Here is a 20,373-nt window from a genome sequence, read left to right on the forward strand (position 1 = left end):
GGACTGATAGAAATTTGTTCATGTGAACATATGGTTGAAACATTATCTGAACCATTGAACTTTGGAAGCATAGAGATTACTGATGCTCTAAGCTCAAACTGGTTAGATTCTGTCTCTGGAAAAACAATACTGCTGGGTGGGTCTCCAATGATTGGCAAATAGAAATCGCTCAACTTCTTCCTCTGCTGTGCTTGCATGGGTGGGATAGCTTCAGGATTATTCTGGTTTACAACACCTCCATCATTGCGTGCAGCCATTGTTTCAATCTCATCTAGTATTCTTGTAAGTTGGTTGTTAAACCTTGTCCATTGTTGTGTTCTTACCGGACGACGATATGGACGACGCGGCATACATTAGAAAATGCTATGTGAAAAATGACGAATACTATTCTACTATGCTCGAATGTAATTAAACTAATATGCAACTATTATAACTTATACTAATATGCAAAACTACTTTCCTTCAACTGGGTTGGGCTTTACACCTAGTATCTCGCTCATTGTCTAAAGATGTCTCTTCTAAGGTTATGTTGAATCACTTAGATTGCTTAAGTACGACGGCCCATAGACGATGGTCTGTTTGTCAAGATTCAGACAAGAAATACTAGAGTTTGATGTTTCGCTGTGTTGGCTTACAACTTCAATTATTGAAAAGGTCCTAAATGCAATTATACTAGAAAGCAATAAAACTAAACTACGATGCAATTATACTAAGAATGAAATAAAAAGAATGAAGATTCGACTAACCTGGATAGTAAATCTTGTCTTCAAGATGTCCTTCAAGCTTCTTTCTTTCTCAAAAGGATGGATGATGCGTCTAAAATTACCTCAAGATCCAAACTTCTAATCTTGAAAGAAAACGTTAAACATAAACAACTTAAACCGGCAGCGGCGCTATTTGACACTCGCTCCTTTTTGTGTTTATGAGATGATGTAGGTAGATGATGGTCGTTGAACAAGATAGAAGCATATCAAAACATAATTATCCCTCAATAAGTAAAAGATGAGTAAGGTATTGTTCCACTTTTAAGTGTATGTTTAGATGAAGGACGGGACTGGAAAGGGGGTTGAGGAATTAAAAACTATGATTATAGATATTGTAGATTCTAATGCTAAACTAAACTAAACTAACTAAACTATTGAGAATTTATAAGAGAGGGAATTCAAGAGATTAGAATCCACCGATACTTTTTATCTGTGACCTTATGCTTCATGGTTGTTCTCACAAGTAGACTACAATTAGGCAATCGAGCGAGTGTTGATGCCCTCTTGGACGAAACATCATTAGCGAATTACTCTACTTAAGGTTGTTCCTATGTTTATGCTATTAATATCTTCTTTCCTTTTATGTGAGCTTGGGCAGCAATTCAATGAATCACCATCTAAGGCAAACACAAGGAATACTTCTCTTACTCTAAAACACTACACAACTAGAAGAAAAGTAGAGAATAATAGTATAATATTCAATTATAATAAAAAAAAAAAACCCTATTCTATCATTATATTCAATTGCAATAAATAAAAGCATGTCACTAGCAAATATTCAATTGTAATAAATAAAACCCTAAACTAGCATGATATTTGATAGCAATAAATAAAATTTTTAATCTATACTTCCATCCCCTAGTCTGGGCAATAGAACTAATAACTAAAAACATAAAGAACTAACCTGATTGGAGAATACTATGAACCAAAAGAATCAATGAACCCTAAGCATCGGCTTCATCTTCTCCCTTGAAAGAGAAGATTAGCCTTCTATAAAGAAGGAAGAACACGAAGAATGAGAAGAAGAAGAGTTGAAGAACATAAGACTAGAAAGACTAACTTATTAAGACTCGGCTAGTTAAAACCGAATCTTTTATTATTAATCTCTCTCTGCCTCATGTTCTGGAGACAAGAGTATAAGTGAATTGACAAATTACATGAGGCACTTAGGTCCTCTATTTATAGGGGTTACAATGAGTTCTAGAAGCATTCCAAACCGTCATTTGTTTCCTAATACAAATCAACTTCTTTCAAAGTCCAACTTCGTCTCCAAAACTGAGAAGGAATTGGCTACAGTGTCATTTCATGCGGGCCTGACGATGATCCATGCATCTCGATGCAAAGCAATGCGTCTGGACACGCGATCTATGTGTCCCAGATGCGGAAGTCTATTTTCCCTCTTTTGCTCTATCCTTCTATCCTCTTTTGCGAGCTTTGGTCCAAGCTACAAATCCTTTGGCCTTGGGCTTCTAAATAGGCTTTAAAATAGGTCCAAGTCGCATCTTTAATAGCTTCAATTCCTTGGCCTTCTCCATGATTGTCCATGGGCTTCCCATGTGATCTTTAATGCTCTGAATTGCTCCGTTTTACCCATTTTTCTCTAATATTCCCCAAAACTCTCTTTTTCACCTGTAGAATCATAAAACATAACTTACAAACACTATTAGTCCACTAAGATGGCTAAACAAGAGGCATAATCGAGGGTTAAATTGCACTTTTTGAACACTTATCAGTCTGGTCCTTTTCTGGTTACTTTATGGGGCAATCACCTTGGTAAATCCCAAGGACAATAGTACCTTTCAAGTTAATGGCCAATGGTTAAAACATTTTCACTAGTTAATGTCCCCAGATGCGGAAGATGTCCTTTTACAGGACCCTGTCTATGAGGACTGGCCTTTGTTGTTTGATGTACTTCCTTTCATTTCCATATATTGATAAGTACACCATTAAGATAACTGGGCCCTCCCTTTGGAGTGTGTGGCTGTAAGTACCAGGATCCTAAGTCTACGTTTAATGTAATTCACACTCTCCTCTCTTGTATGCTTTCTCAATTTTTGAGTCATGTTTCTCTATGGAGTGATTTACATCTTTATTGCTTTATTGTTGTCCCTTTTATTAAACATAATTCATAAAAAAATGAAAAAAGATATTAAACCATAAGAATAGTAAGCTAGAAAGTCTCAGTAATCTGACTTTAAAATACCCACGTTTAAAACAAATTTTCTAAATTCTGTTGTCTAAAATTTGTCTGGGGGTGGGGTGTTTGGTCTTTCCTTCTTGATCTCTCAACTTCCTATTCTTGTTGTTTATGTCGTTTAGTTGTATTTTGATTCGGGTTGACACTATCTACAACTTTAGATTTCATTTTTTCACATAACTTATGTCATGCACGCACTTTGAGGTGTTTTCCATCTTTTTATATGCCAACCACGGTTAGAATAGAGTGTTTTATGGATCATTGTTTTGAAAATTCTCTCTTGATCGTTTTTATAGCTCATTCGGAAAAATCGAACCGTTAACAAATCGAGAATTTCAATTTTAAGTTTGCAAGCATAAGGACAGTATAGGCTTTTTTTCGAATTGTTTGGGCTTGGGCCCAATACCTCGTGGTCACGTGGTTCGCACGTTAGTGTCCAAAACAACCCAAAAACCCTTCATGAGTTCTTCATCTTCCTCACGCCATCAGCCTCCATTAAACCATCGAACCAAAAAAAAAACCACCGTTTTTTTTCCACTCCAATCAAACCACCCATACCAAATTCAACCCTTACACCAATTCATCTCTACCACCTCCATTTAACCACCCAAAACATAAACATAAACCAAATTTTCTCTAAAATCGCACCAATCAAACCAACCAAATCAAACCACATTTCATCCCTTGATCAATTTACTCTCCCCCACCTTACCCTAACCCCATTTTCGAAATAAAAAACAATCAAATGGCCCAAAAATGAAAAATTGTCCCGGAACAAGTTTTCAAATCGGACCATTTTGCACCGTTTTACAATGACGAGATGAAACATAGGAATTAGCAAAGGTTGTGGTATAAGGAGAATGATTTTTACCACAAGGATTTGGTTTTGAATTTTTATAAGAAGCGGGAAATCGAAGGTAGGATTATTTTAGTGAAGGTGAATGGTGCGAAGAGAGAAGTGAATGCTTCGATGTTGACTCATATTCTGGGCATTCAGCCAAAATGCCACCTTGTAGCCACCATGCAGGAATCCTAGTATGGGGGGGGGTGTAGAGGCGTTGATGAGAGAGAGACTGTGTTGGAAGGACAATACAATGCGAAATCGCATTGCGTCCGATAGTCATCTCTGAGAACCAACCAGCTGGCTGTAGCTCAGTGGGTTGGTAAGAATATCATTGGGAAAGAAAAGTTCAGTGACATCAGTCTAAACTGTCTGCACGTACTCTAGGTATTACAGCAAAAGAGGTATGATTTTTGCATCATCGACTTCTTGTTAACTATGATTAGAGGAGTTGGAGTAAGTACCGCACCCTTTTCCTGTTTTGATTACTAAGATTATGTTGTCTTTTGGAAAGAAATTGAAATCTGAGCGGATTATGTTAAAGTGGCATGCAAATGCAATTGCTTATATGGAATGTATCCAGAAGACGTGGAGATTGCCAGAGGATAGGGCTGTTACTTCAGATGATGAGGAGGAGGACACAGCATGTTTTGATGCCAATGCCTTGGAGAAGTGTAATTCTGATATAGAACGCATGTTAGTGCTGCATCGTGGCTTGCATTCTCTGAACCATATTTGTGAAGACTTGCGGAATAGGCAGGTTGCCATTCATAATGAAAATGTTAACCTGCAGAAAACTGTGGAGACAAACGTCCAGCGCGAGGATGAGCGTTGGGTAGAGATGAGGGCATTTATGGAGGCACAGCACAGGTTCCGAGTGGAAGTTCTACAATGCATGCCACCCCAGGAGGGTTCTTCTTCAGATGAGTTTGTGAGGCTTGAGCGTCATCGCCGAAGGCCGGATCACTCTAGCCCATCTTCATCTCATGGCCCTTCTTCATCTCATAGTTAGTGGTTTAGGAAATTTGTTGTTTTGATGTATTTTTATTGTTTTCAGTAGATTGGATGTTGAGTTGTTAAATTCAGTAGTTAAATTTGAATTCTGTAGTTAATTGTTATTTGAATTTCTGATTTAATTTAATTTGGTTTTTGTCTAAGCATGCGATGTTTTTTTCCATGAATTCCACCTTCCCGAATTGTTTGGGGGTGGTATTATTATTATTAGCATTGCTTTTATCTTATCCACCGTTTTCAAAGTTAATATTGCAAAACTGTGAAAATATGAGTTGTGTGAGAATGCTGCTAATCTTGGTGTGGCTAGAATAAGCTACTTTTGGTTTGTGCAACCTCAAGGTTTAGAAATAGGAAGTGTGTTATTTTAGTTTCAGCCAAAAAGCTATTGGTTTGATTTTGGAATATGCACCTAACTTGTTTCCGTTTTGGTTTTAGAAATTTCTATTTCCCTCATCCTGCCTTAACAATTTGGGCAACTTGTGTATGTTGGATTAAGAAACTAGTTCTCTATAAATCCTTAGTTCACTCTAAACTTGTTCACACACTTCTCACCTTGCACTCTCACTTTCACTTCTCACTTTTCTCTTAGTTTTATCACTGCAGAGCACTCAAGGTATACGGAGCGCACCCTACACCCTTCACAGCCCAATTTGAGCGAACCCTGCGCTGAAGAGCCTGAAACTCGAGTTAGACAAGAGCACACCCTGCGCCCTTCATAGGCAAGTTGTGAGCGCACCCTGCGCTGAAGTGCCTGGACCTCGAGCAAGAAAAGAGCGCACCATGCGCCCTTCACAGGCCAATTCTGAGCGCACCCCGCGCCTTGACCTTCGCAGCCACTTAAATTTCTGATTTTTTTGTGAGTTTTCCAAGGTTGTTTGCAGAACTTTTAGAGTGTATTTGTTGTGATGACATCCCCTCGTATCATACCAGAGCAGTCTATTGAAGATTTGTTCCAAAGTGACACCTATGGTGCGTGGTTTCGCAAGGTGATCATACACGCAGGCTGGGAACTGCTAATGGTAAGACCTGATGAACTTTATTCTCCTGCGCTTACATCTTATTTTTATGATAATTGTAAGTTCTTTGATAGACCGGATGGAGAACAAGTGTTCTCCATCACCATTGAGGATGAACCGATAGAAATTACCAGGTTCTTGTTAGCCTTTGCTCTCAGACTTGCTATACCCGCTGAAATACAAGACTCATAGGCCTATTTGGTAGATAATATGTACCTTTATAACTATGAGAATTTGCATGAGAATTATGGGGCAGGAATCTTTAGGATAGAGGACCAAGGGGAATATAACGTCGCCCTTGGTAGCCTGTCCATGAATGTGGGCACTGTTATGTTTTGGATCATGCTAAATATTAAAGGGGAATGGCGTTATTCTTCTACAGATGACGAAACTTGTGATATTTTCCTTGCTTTATGCTGGGGGACGTATGCTCTATGATATTCCCCATAACTTAATGTCTAGGTTAGCATGAGGCATAAGTACCTTCTTATGCCTGTTTTAGTTTGTCATATTATGATATGTTTCTTCCCTATTTTTTGTACCCATTTCATAGATTGGGTTGGGGTCAACATTGTGAGACCCACCAATTGTATTATTCGATCTTTCCGTGCAATGACTTGGCAAGGGTAGAGGCTACAACCTCATCGAGTTGCACCTTACACCCCATCCAACCAAGTGGCGCTTGACAGGTTAGCTATAGTAGATGAAGTGGCGTGAAGCCTGGCAAATTATAATGGCATGGCAGGATGCGAAGGAACCTCACTTCTTTATAGAAGAGGAGGATAACGCTTAAACGCTGGAGATAAGGTCAGTTTTTATTTTTTGTACGTGTCTGCTTATGTCCCAAGCAATTTGATTTCTGTTATCCCCATAACAGGTGGAACTCATATAGAGTTGTGTCTTTTTTTATTTATCTATATTAGTATGTTTTAACTTTGTTTTGCAGATGTCCTAAATTTCATGCGTTTCCATGGTATTTTTCTACCCTTATTATTTTTATACTTTGAGGACAAAACATGCTTTTGTTTGGGGTTCTAGTAAAAAAATTCAAAAATATAAATAAAAAGTTTATGCTATACACTTAGGAATACTAGTATTGTTTATTATTCTATGATGATAATTGTCTAGAAATTTCACGTTAGCTTTGCATTAGAATAGTTTTTAGAAACTTAGGTTAATATGTAGGTAATAATCATTACATCTTTCTATAAATATATATTGCATGAGCATCTATGTTTGCATTGACAGTAAGTTTCTGAAAACTAGGTTAGTTACTTATTTTACAAATCCGGTGAGAATACAGCCTAAAAGCCTTGTGAGTGAAATATTTGAGTAATGACACAAGGGAGAAGTATATTCTGAATAGAGAAATCACACGTCCACTTGCTTGATCACTATACCATATCCTAAGAGAGAAATTAGGCCCTTTTTGGATCGATATAGCCAAAAATTCAAACCTATATGAAATTATTTTCCACTAGTCGCCCCTCTGAGCCTTTATTTAGCCTTTCATAAACCACAATTCCTTTACCCTTTTATAACAACAAAACAAAATAAAAAAATCAGCCTACCCATTTTTGAATGAGTCTGAGAATAGAGATGAAGAAAAGAAAAGAGAAAGACATATGAAACCAAGAATTTGTTAGTTGCTTCAAATAAGAAAAGAAAGATAGTTCCATCCAAATCAAAGAAAAGAAAAAAAAAAAAAAAAAATAAAAGCCAGAACTCCAAAAACAGAATAAAAGGAGTCAAAAAGCCAAAAGAAAAAGAAAAAAAAAATGGCTAAGGATGGGAACAAAGTGTAGAAGCAATAGTAAAAACAAGGTTTCTCTAGTTACATAATATGAAGACTCTATTATCTCAAACTTGTCCTTTTGAATATCCATTTTCTTTCTTCTTAAACCATCTCCTAATCCCCGCAACACCTAATAAAGACCTCTAACTCAATTAGGAATAGGTTAGTGTGGTAGTAAGAGGCAGATGTGTTTGATCGACTTCGGCTTCTTTGTGTGTCATTGAGATTGTAAGGTAAAGTGTGCCCACTGCACATTAGAGTGAGTGAAACTTGAGTGGAAAAATCATAGTGGTTTTGTCTTGACATTTATCTAAGGACCTACTTAAGGACGTTATTTCAAAGTTTCATAAACGGACCTGTTAGTGCAATTCATAGCATAGTTCATTATATATGTTTATTCGTAGATGATTGATTATTATGCATATATTAGCTTAGGTTTTGATTTAATTAATTTTATTCATTGCTAGTAAGATGTATAGATAAAGAAACAATAGTTGTATTTCTTAGTCGTTGTAGTATAGATGAAGTTTGTGAGTACCTTCACTGGAAAACTCTCACGAGGCTATAACTCGTCCACTAGGGAATTCTTAGTGGTTTAAGGCCTTGTTGCATATGGTCAAAGCAATCGCACTCGGCTAAACGAGATTAGTTAGAACTCCATTTTTTGGTCACTTATTCTAATTTCTCATATTTGATTGAGGACAAGCAAAATGCTGTTTGGGGGTGGTTTGATAAGATCCCAAAATTGTAGTTTTAACCCCTTCATAATATTATTTTTAGACCAATTATGTGATTAATAAATAAGAATTAGTATTGTTTACGTGTTTTTATGTATTTCAGGCATTGGAGTCGAATATGTGAAGAAATGTGTCCCTTTTGCGAGATAATGGAGCAAAGGTTGGAGCAAGGAGAAAAAGCCTTTTTAAAGCCCGGTCAATGCTGAAAAGTCAAAGCCAACGCGGGCAGAAACATCGTATAAAAGTCAACAGAACTTCCATAGGCTTTGGACTCAGATCTCGGAATTTGGCCTACCATATGTCAAAACGACCGGCTCAGAAAAAGCCTTATAATGGTCCAAACTTTGACCTAATCAAAAGAGCAAAAGTAGACGAAAATGGTGTTAAAGTCATTTCCAACTGAAAACCCCTTTGTAGACTGAAGTAATGAAGTTTTGGGCTTGATTTTCCGGCCCAAAAACATGGCTCCAAGTCCATGCACGAAATTGTAGACCTAGCCTCTTCTATATAAAGAGGACTAAGGCCAAACTCTTAGTGGCTCCTAGATTAGATTCATAATATAGTTTAGACTTAATTAATTAGTCATTACTTAGTTTTATAATTCAGTAGTTAGTTATAATTCAGTTTTCAATATAGTTGAATCATTAGACTCTTTCCATTTTCAATTATCAATCCAAGTTATTGTTCTTCATTATGTCTTCTTCTAAATTCTATATCAATGATAGTCTAATGACTTCTAGCTAAACCTCCATTAGACGGGTTTAAGGAAGCTTAATGAAGACTTGATTGTGTGAGTGTAGAGATAGTTGTGATAATCTATTCCACTCTAGAAAGTAATTATTTCACCATGAGAATGGGTTTCACATGCTAATTATTAGTTGGTAGAAATTGTCATGAATAGTTAGGGATTAGAAATACCCAACCTTTATGTGAAAACGTAAAGTTTAGGATTACAACAATTCTATGCTAATTTATTAAGTCGAAATCTAAGTAGAATCAAATGCCCCTAATCTTTTTCTCCATATTCACATCTCGTATTTAATTGTTGTAGTTTAAATTATAACATCTTAATTAGTATTTCCACCATTGTAGTATAATTTTCATCATTACTCTCATTGACTTTGATAGAACCGATAAACGTAGTTAACGTTAATTCTAAAGAACTAGGAGTAGTGGAACAAATTCTCTAACTCCATATATTGCATTGATAACCGAGAGTAGATAACTTTGATATTAAGCACGAATTAATCTTAGTTTTACTTATTCTTGAGTTTAATTAATTAAGAGTAGGTAAACTATTGTTTTACGTATTATCAATAATGCAACCCCATCAAATGAGACTTGTCCAAACACGGTCTCATCTAATGGAATTCCACCGATACTAGAAGTTCCATCCTCCGATACTACATCTAAGAAGAAGTCATACTCAGCTGCGTTAAAACCGAAGTATGGTAGAAATATAGACACGTCTTCTCTTCTAGTTCCTGGTAAACAAGGTGAGTTCCCCACTATATCCTTGATTGAGAGTGAAGTGGATAAAGGAATTCAATTGTGTTCAAAGTCTCTAGTAGGGAGATTAGATATGGGGAAAATTACAGTATAGAGAATCAAAACTCTTGTTTATCAAGTATGGAAGCCCACTGGTCATGTTCAGGTTACCCCACTTGGACGAGGCTATGCCATGTTCATATTCAAAAAATCAAACAACTTCCACACGATTTGGGACCAAGGTTCATGGATTTTCGATAATCAGATACTAAGATTAGTGAAATGGTTTCCTAATTTCTCTACTGAAAAACATACACAGTCTCATGCAGCTGTTTGGGTGAAATTCCCTAGCCTCAGCCTCAAGTATTGGGAAATTTGAAACTTATTGGCTCTTGGGAAAGCTCTGGGTAAACCAATCCATGTTGATGAAACCACATTAAAATGTGAGCTGGGGTATTATGCTAGTGTTTATGTAGACATTGATCTATCGAAACCAATTCCTAATAAGATATGGGTGGAATCATAGAAGCATGGGGTTAGTTTCTGGCTACCAATTAGGCTCAAGAAAACTCCAGATTTTTGCAGTCATTGCAAAGGAGTTGGTCACTCAGTGGTCAGTTGTAAATTCCTCAAGTCTGATATGGAGAAGAGTAAAGAGAAAGAGATAGGAAAAAACAATGCCACCAAGGATAAAGCCATGGTGGTTCAACCAACTCTAGTTGATGCTGGCGAGGGTGCGATAAATGAAAAGGAAGCTCTCAACAACAACCAGAAAAAAAGATGGAGAAAGAAGAAAAGGGATGAGGCTTCTACCTCGGGGACTATGCAAGGCCAAGCACCTAACAACCAAGGTAGACCAGCAGAAAATGACTCTGAAGTCATGGAAGTTGTCAATATCAACGAGACCGAAACTACAAAGATAGTAGCAATACCAGAAGAAAATAGTCCTTCCATTTCTAAGGAGAGGCTCTTGGCAGAAGTGTTTGGTGATGATGAAGGGGAAGAGAAGGAGGACCACGAATTTGTTGATGCAGTGGACACTAATGTTTCAACTGTGGAACAGTCTTCTGAGTCTGAATAGGGTAGTGATGAGCTTCAACATATGGATCCTGTGTGTACTGAGCAACAAACTGAAAGTGAACAACAAGTTGAACAGAACAAAGTTAATGATGAGGTGCCCCAGGGAAAATGTTCATTGGAAGTACACAAGGAGATACAGGGTCAGTATGACGACACCAATAGAATTGAAGACATCTTGGCGGTTAAAGTTCTAGATAAGAGTGATAGAATCATTGAGGAAGCCAAGATAATTGCAGCTAAATGTACTCTTACAGAACAAGAAGCTGCAGCTGGGTTCACTGTTGTCAAGAAAAAAGGTAAGCCGCCAAAAAAGTCATTTGAAGCGGCTAAAAGTTACTATTAACTCCTCTTCTCCCCGATGAGAATACTCTACTGGAATTTGAGAGGTGCCAGGAAAAAGAAAGCAAGAAATAGACTAAAATAGTATGTAAAGTCCTTTTGTCAAGACTTAGTTTGCATAGTTGAACCTCTCATTAGACCTAGCTCCAGTGCAGTTGCTCAGATGGGTTTGGTGGGTTTTGATTGTATGTTTCTACATAATGATGTGCCCTCCAGAATTGGGAATTTGTGGGTGTTTTGGAGAAGGGGGATGATAGTTACTCTAGAATCTCTCTCCTTTCAGTAGATATCAGTTTTGGTAGATGATAGTCTAGTTACTTTTGTGCATGCTCATTGCCAGAGAGTTAGAAGAAGAGAGTTTTGGACTGATGAACTGTGACATATGTACACTGATCAACCTTGGAGAGTAATTGGTGACTTCAATGTGGTCCTTGCTCTGAATGAAAAGAAGGGGGGCAGACTTCCACTTAGGAGTGCAATAGATGAATTTTTTTCTGCTATTAACACATGTCAATTGCAAGATAGCCACTTTAAAGGTCCTCAATTCACATGGTGCAAACAATCAAAGAGGAAGGTTCATAATTTTGTGCAAACTGGATAGAGCTCTCTTTAACACAACTAAGGAAGAGAAATATAAGGGTTGGTCCTATAAAGTGGGTAGCAGACTAGGCTCTGATCATTCACCCCTCTTGGGAAGAAATTATATAGTTCCTAAACCGGCAAATGTGTCGTTTAGATTCAATAAGATATGGTTGTCTCATGAGTTTTTTAAAAGTATGGTGTTCAAAAGTTGGTCTGAGGTTCTTTTGGGTACACCTGTGCTTAGATTCACTCAAAAGCTTAAAAAATTGAAAGATGTGAAAAAGGTATAGAACAGAGATGTTTTTCGATGCATTGAACAATCAGTTAGGAAGCTGAAGTCTGAATTTGAAGAGACTCAGGCGAGATCAGATGCCAATCCTGAAGACTTTTGTTTACTAGAGGAAATGGGAAGTAAGGGGCTAAAGCTGCTCAATGCTGAATCTAATTTGGCATCATTGTTTAGGCAGAAGAGTAGAGTTAGGGACATCAAAGAGGATGGGTTAAACACAACTTACTTTCACAAAATATGCCAGGTCAGACAGAGTAAACAATGCATAGTGGAAGTTAAAAAAGAAAATGGAGAGATGTTAACCAAACAGGAGGAGATTAAAGAAAACTTTGAGAACTTTTTTGAAGACAAATTCAAAGCAAGGGACTGTGCCTCTAATGAGTTGCTCCTTAAGCTGATTCCCAAGATTGTAACCCAGTAGGAATCACAAGCTGATATATCTAGGTCACAAGCGGATTCCCAAGATTTTAAACATTGATAAACCATTGATAATTTATTATCAATGGCGCCGCTTGCCATCTAGTTCGTTTACATTACACGTATTTAGATTAGAAACACTATTTTTTACTATTCACCAAACACACACTGAAACACTATTTGCAATTTCTTCAAATTTTTATGCTATTGTTCAAGAACATACGAGTTGTTCAACCAACTCTCTGCCCCCCGTGACCTGACCCTAAAAGTTTCAACCCTAGTTATTTAGTTGTGAGCATGCACACGCCTCATTTTTGCCTTAATGGAGCGCGACCCGCACCTTACTTTGACTCGCGCGCGCGCCTCATATTTGCCTTATCTGAGCGCGACCCGCATTCTACTATAAGGGGCAACACGAGCCCAATTTGCACTATTTCTAACCGCGCATGCGCCCTAGGTTAATTAGGTTGAAATATTTTTTTAATATTCATTACAGTATTATCTCACGAGTACAGTACAATACTCGTATTCTATCAACTACAAAATTTTAAAAAAAATATTTTTCTCATTCTAAACGATGTATAGAAAACTCAAAGAATTGGGGTTCTCTAATTAAGGAACGTGCATACACGGACAAACTCCCTCAATTCTTAGGTGGCCTGGCCGTTGGTTTGATACAAAAAATACAAAGAATTAATTAATATTAAGTTAAGTTAGTAAGCCCACCCACTAACAAAGCCCATTTCATAGGCCTAACATCAAGGCCCAACACGAAGCCTATAGTAAAAAGTCTTAACCTAATTCTTAAAACTCTTGAACTAATAAGGTTAATCGTTTTATAGGACTCCACTATCCACACCATGTACCCAAACGAGTACTCGTATAATTGTTCAAGTAACACTAGACGTGCTTCAAGGCTGTTGAAAACACTATTTATATGCGTAGCAAGGATGCTCCAGGTAACACCTTTATACATTCTCGAATTTACTGTCAAAGGATTCTATTTCTAGTAATAATCAGGTTATTTTTGCATGCTCAGTAGGACTTGCCTATTATACTTAAAACTTGCATGAGATTAAGATCTAGTACACATAAACCTGCTATTTTAGTTTATCGTAGACGCAGAAATAATCGCCTATCTAGAAATTCACCAATCATCACACACACACACTACCTACACCCACCAACACTACATTTGTAGCAATGGGTGAAGAAATAGCAGAGAGACCCCTCTCTGATTTCTATAAGGCTTTAAACGATGGACTTGAGTTTTGCATAATTCTTGCAGGTACTACGAGAGATTTTAGAATCCCCAATATATTTAATTTTCTACCTGTTTTCCATGGGTTAGACCATGAGAAGCCATATCAACACTTACATAGGATACAACAAGTTTTTATTCTATTTCATCATCCTAACGTAAAACCTGAACAAATAAAGTTCAGGGTTTGTCCTTTCACCCTAGCTGACAAAGCGGCTGCTTGGGTAATAGCATAAAAGCCGAACTTTGTCAACACATGGGAAAAACTAGTAGAATTATTTATGGAACAATTTTACCCACCATAGAAGACTGATGAAATGCTATCACATATTCATTTCTTTAGCCAAAAGCCTCAAGAATCCTTTTCTGAAGCTTGGAATCGTTTCACTGATCTTCTAGTAGAATGTCCACATCATAATCTTGGTAAAGACCCACTAGTTCGTGCCTTCTTCAAAGGCCTATCCCAACATCATAAAGAGACTTTATATATCATGAACGGAGGTAATTTACTAGGTAAAAGAGCCACAGATGGTTATAACTTTCTAGATAATCAATCTAAAAAAGTAACAACTAGGGAAGTAATGATTACTCCCGCTCCATTCCTTCTTCTTCTATAGCTAAGGCAGCCAGTATGTTTGAGGTTAAACCTGATACTGAACTTAGAATTTTAATAGAATCCCTCACTCGTAAGGTAGATGCCCTTTCTCTAAATAAACAAGAAGTGAAACCCATTCCTTTCATGAATATAAACTCTCCTCGCTGTAATTTCTGTTTTAGTCTTGAGCATTCCGATCATTATTATCCTCTTGCCTATGAACAACAACCACCACCACAGCCAGAAGATGTCTGCACTTTTAATATACCTAACGCACCTTGGAGACAAAATCCTAATTTTAGTTGGCATAATAATCACCATCAAGGAGTACCACCAGGTTTTAATAATCAAAATATTAGGCCCACCAATAACTATAATCAATATCAACCAAGGCAAAGACAAAGGCAAGGTAATTATAATAATAATAATAATAGATGTTTAGTCCCGATAAATAACAACTATCAAAATCCACCTGTTAATAATCAACTTGAGATAGTTCCTATTACGCAACTTGTGGCAACTCAACCTTCCCAATCTGATAGATTCGATGCAGACATGCAAACTTAACAACAGATATTACTAGCAATCCAAAATCCATCCAACAATTATCTCAAGAAAAGACCTAACAAAAAGGCGTGTTTCCAAGTCAACCTGTACCTAATCCAAAATCAACAAACACAGCTTTTGAATTAACTGGTAATCCTAGTAATGAAAATTTAATACAAGGAGAATTAAAGGCCATAACTACTCTTCGTTCAGGGAAAGTGGTTGACAACAAAGTAATAATGCCTGAGGATTCCCCACAAACTAATAAAGATAAAGGAACCTTACTAGATACTGTACTTGAAACTGAAGATCCTATCACTATAGAGATACCAATTAAACCACAACCTAAGGGGAAACCGACAACAGTTAAAGAAAAGGGCAATACTCCTATTGACCCTTATGCTAAATATAAGGGAAAACCCCCATTTCCCCATAGACTAGCCATAAGAAGAACGATAATTTTGACAAGATTAGAGAAATTTTCAAAAATTTAACTATAAACCTACTTGTCCTCGAAGCTATAAAATGTCTTCCAAAACACGCTAAGTTTCTGAAAGATTTGTGCAACTAAAAAGAAAACAAATATCCCTAACGAAGCCTTCTTAACATAACAATTTCTCTTTTTATCTGAGCACAACAGAATCGTTAAGTACAAGGACCTTAGTCGTCCCATTGTACAATGCACTTTAGGCGATACTTTCACCATAACTACTCTTCTAGATCTAGGGGCGAGTGTTAACTTAGTCCTGTTTTACCTTTATAAGCAACTAGGTATACACAATTTAAAACCAACTAAAATGACTTTGTAGTTAGCCGATCATTCGATTAAGTATCCTAAGGGTGTCGTTAAAAATATTCTTGTTAAAGTACAAGACTTCTATTATCTAGCCGATTTTGTCATTCTAGATATAAAAGTCGCTCTTGACTCTGTTTCTATCATCTTAGGGTGTCCTTTTTGGGCAATTGCCAATGCCCTCATTAATTGTCGCGATGGTTCGATGTCCATTTCCTTTGGAAACCTTGCTGTTGAGGTAAATATTTTTAAGATGATGAAACAGACACTAGACATGACTATAGATGGCAAAATTAGCATGATAGAGAGTCTCGCTCAAGATTATTTTAACAAAACTTTTCTGGAAAATCATATGAACTAATTTCTTTCCTTTGGCAGTACTGAGGATTCTTACATCCAAGAAGTACTTGCCCTCTTAGAATCTACTCCTATCCATGACTCCTCAATAGTTCTAGCTCCTGAGTTCGAAGAACTCATTCCTGAACAAATATGCATTGTAGAGGAGGATGACCCTCCTGAATCCCTTATTTCCACTCCTCCCACCCTTAAGCTTAAACCTCTTCCCGCTAAGCTAAAGTACATTCATCTTGATCCGGATGGCACTCATCCGATTATTATCTCATCTCAATTATCTGCTACTGAAGAGGCAAATTTGATTTGGGTTATTCGTGAACATCATTTTGTGATTGGTTGGTCTTTAGGCGACATTAAGGGTATTGACCCTAGCATATGCAAACATCGCATACATTTGGAGGATAATGCAAAAACCTCCCATGAGCCACAACGTCGTTTGAACCCTACCATGAAAGAGGTAGTTAGAGCGGAAGTTTTGAGATTACTCGATGTTGGCATTATATACCTCATTTCAGATAGTGAATGGGAGAGCCCAGTTCATGTAGTCCCTAAGAAATCAGGTGTAATAGTCATTCGTAATGCTGATGGAGAGTAAGTTTCCACCCGAATTCCTATAATGTGGTGGATTTGTATTGATTATAGGAAGCTTAATGCTATGACACGTAAGGATCACTTTCATTTACCCTTTGTCGACCAAATGCTTGAATGTCTAGCCACCCATGCTTACTATTTTTTTGAGATGTCCACTCTAGCTATTTCCATATTATTATTGACCCTGATAAACAAGAGAAGACTACATTCACATATCCTTTCGGTATGCATGTATATAAAAGAATGCCCTTTGGCCTTTGTAATGCACCTGGTACTTTGCAGCGTTGTATGCTGCATACTTTTAGTAACATGGTGGAGAAATTTATGGAAGTGTTTATGGATGATTTTTCCATTCATGGGCATTCCTTTGAAGATTGTCTTTCAAATCTTTCTAAAGTTTTGAAACGGTGTCAAGAAAAGAATTTAGTCTTAAACTAGGAAAAATGTCATTTTATGGTCACTAAAAGCATATTTTTAGGTCATATTGTTTCTAAAAATAGAATAGAAGTAGATAAAGCTAAAATAGATAAGATAGTTTCTATGCATAAACCACGGACTGTCCGTGACATTAGGGCCTTTCTAGGCCATGCAGGTTTCTACAGACGTTTCATAAAAGATTTTTCAAAAATAGCTAAGTCATTAACACAATTGCTTTTAAAAGATGTCATTTTTTATTTTAATCATGACTGCAAATAGGCTTTCGAAACTTTAAAAGCCGCTTTAACCTCTACACCTATCATACAACCACCAGATTGGTTAAAACCTTTTGAACTTATATGTGATGCTAATGATTATATCGTTGGTACTGTGCTAGGATAGAAGTTAGATAATAAATCAACAGTTATTTTTTATGTTAGTAAAACCTTAAATGATGCACAACGTAATTACACTACTATTGAAAAGGAATTTCTAGCCGTTGTCTATGCCTTAGATAAGTTTCGTCCCTACTTGGTTGGCTCCACGACCATCGTCAATACAGACCATGTCGTGCTTAGGTACATTCTCATAAAGAAGGATGCTAAGCAGAGATTGATCCGTTGGATTCTTCTCCTAACTGAATTTACCTTAGAAATTAAGGATAAAAAAAGAGCTGAAAATGTAATTGCAGATCACTTATCTAGGTAAACTTACGAAGATGACGGTGATTCCGAATCGATATTTGACTCTTTTCCGGATGAGCATCTTTATTCAATTTTTTCTGCGCCTTAGTATGTAGACATTGTTAATTTTTTATTATCTGAGATCATTCTTGAGATATGGACTATGAATGAACGCAAGAGATTTTTTGCCAAAGTTAAGTCTTACTACTAGGATGAACCCTACTTTTTTAAGTATTGTGCGGATCAGATAATTCGACGTTGTAGTTCCTAGTGGGAGTAGAATGAAGTCTTATCCTTCTTCCATGAACAATCATGCTGAGGTCATTTTAGTGGAAAGAAAACTGCTGCCAAAGTTCTTCAATGCAGTTTTTATTGGCCGACCCTGTTTCAAGATGCCCATGTACACTGCAAAGCGTGTATTAGATGTCAACAACTTGGGCATATTACTCAACGTAATATGATGCCCTTAAATCCCATTTTTATAGTAGAGATTTTTTATGTTTGGGGTATTGATTTCATGGGCCCATTTCCTATTTCACATGGTTTCATTTATATTCTTGTAGCTGTAGACTATGTTTCTAAATGGATTGAAGTCATGGTTTGTCGTAGTAATGACCATAGAACTGTAGTATTGTTTATGAAGGAGTATATCTTTTCACGTTTCGACTTACCTAAAGTCATCATTAGTGATGGAGGAAAACATTTTTGTAATAGAGTTATGGAAGCTTTAGTCAAGAAATATGGAGTTACCCCACTACACCATAACACTGATTTTGCAACATATAGTAAAATTGATTGCTAATACTTATTTATCCCTTACAAAGTTTATCACACTTTTGTTCGATTGGAAATATTACCAACCGTTACATATTCTCAAGACAAATACTTGATTTTTTTTCATAACAATTACTCGATATTAAGGCTGAGTCCAATGGCTCTCTATCCCTTTAAAAGTAGAGCTAAAGTTAACAGATTTTACTCTCTATCATTAATTTCCTCTTTATATATACAAAGGATTCTACTCTCTATCTCTATTTTACTCTCTATATAGAGAGTAAAATAAAGATAGAGAGTAGAGAGTAAAATAGAGATAGAGAGTAAAATCCTTTGTATATATACATAGAAAAATAATGATAGAGAGTAAAATATGTTGACTTTAGTTCTACTTTATTGACTTTAACACTACTTTTAAAGGGATAGGGAGCCATTCACTACTACAGAATGACACTTATACCACTGTTTTTAAGTGTGGTATAAATATATTTACCACTATTATACAACCGTGACAATAGGTGGTGTGGTATATAATAATAGCAAAACTGTGGTATATATATTTAACGGATACCACGGTTTTTCAAAGAATCGTGGTTTGTAATGCCCATTATATACCACGGTTGTCAACATAACCATGGCATATAAGCTATTAAAACCGTGGTTTATATTAGTGTATGTGTTATAATACCGTGGTATATAGTTATACTAAACACTATGGTTTATGCCAAACCGTGGTATATATATATATATATAATAATAATGCTAGTAACAATATTCCACTTAAAAACCGAACCTGCATAACAAAATTTATGCAGCCTGCCTGCATATAACATTTCCATCTTTCCAACAAATTCCAAAATGTACAATAAACTATCAAACATTGCAAAAAAAGATAATAATAATAATAAATAAAAACTTTCATTAATTTTTTGAGTGCACTAAGAAAACAAACTTCAAATTCCTTTTCATAAATTAAAAAGGTAAGACTCATAAATTAAACTGGAGGGGTCCGAACATAGCTAAAACTCATCCTCATTCACTTCCGACTGAAACACCCCATTTTCCTAGATGAACTGAATAATATCGAGTCGAACACCGTCAAGTTCATCTTGCGTGTATGTCTCCTTCAGTTCTAAATTTGTTATCTGGATGAGTCAAAGCACAACATGTGGAGTTACTATATAAGAATAAGGCAAAGTCATTGAGCCAAATAAAGTGTTTGCCAAAACTTTCGAATACCTTATTTTCAAATGATCCAGTTGAACAAGCTTATTTTCAGTGATAAGCACACTTGTTCCCTGTAGACTTCTTTCCTTTAGAACTCCTATAACGATGACGCTTCTTGCTCGATGAATCAAATTCAACATCCGCTTCTTCATCTTCTTCACCTGAAAATAAGAAGCATACTGATATCAGCTTCATACTAATAAAAAATATACGAATAAAATACATAAAATCCGTTCACACGAGAGTTGATATAAACAAGTAAATAACGCAAGCTAGAGAAACATTTTGCATGTTTTTACTGTTTATTTTATTATTCTTTTGCTTTTTGTTATTGATGAATAAGCATCAATATTGGCTAGGATAAGTCACAAAAGGTCATATGCAATAATTATAGGCTGAATCATGTGAACTAACAAAAGTTGAAGAGAGTTAAAATTATGAGGGAGAGATAATGAGCAGATAAAATCAAAGTATCTCTTGAAATGGACTGTATATAACAACCTAAAAAGCCAACATGAAAATCGAGCTTCCACGTACAAGAGATGAAGCTTACCGTCAAGCCCTCCATTTTAA

General features: G+C 36.5%; 1 long non-coding RNA gene across 1 annotated transcript; it reads right to left on the bottom strand.

Annotated features, from left to right (window-relative positions):
* Positions 1–19,469: 19,469 nt before the first annotated feature.
* LOC147497731 (uncharacterized) lies at positions 19,470–19,898 on the bottom strand. Its single transcript, XR_015197187.1, has 2 exons — positions 19,813–19,898; positions 19,470–19,718 (listed from the first exon to the last, which is right to left on the bottom strand). It is a non-coding gene; the product is annotated as an uncharacterized LOC147497731 (long non-coding RNA).
* Between the last annotated feature and the right edge of the window lie 475 nt (positions 19,899–20,373).

The sequence above is a fragment of the Coptis chinensis genome, chromosome 5 (assembly GCF_015680905.1).
Source record: "Coptis chinensis isolate HL-2020 chromosome 5, ASM1568090v1, whole genome shotgun sequence".
Taxonomy (NCBI): domain Eukaryota; kingdom Viridiplantae; phylum Streptophyta; class Magnoliopsida; order Ranunculales; family Ranunculaceae; genus Coptis; species Coptis chinensis.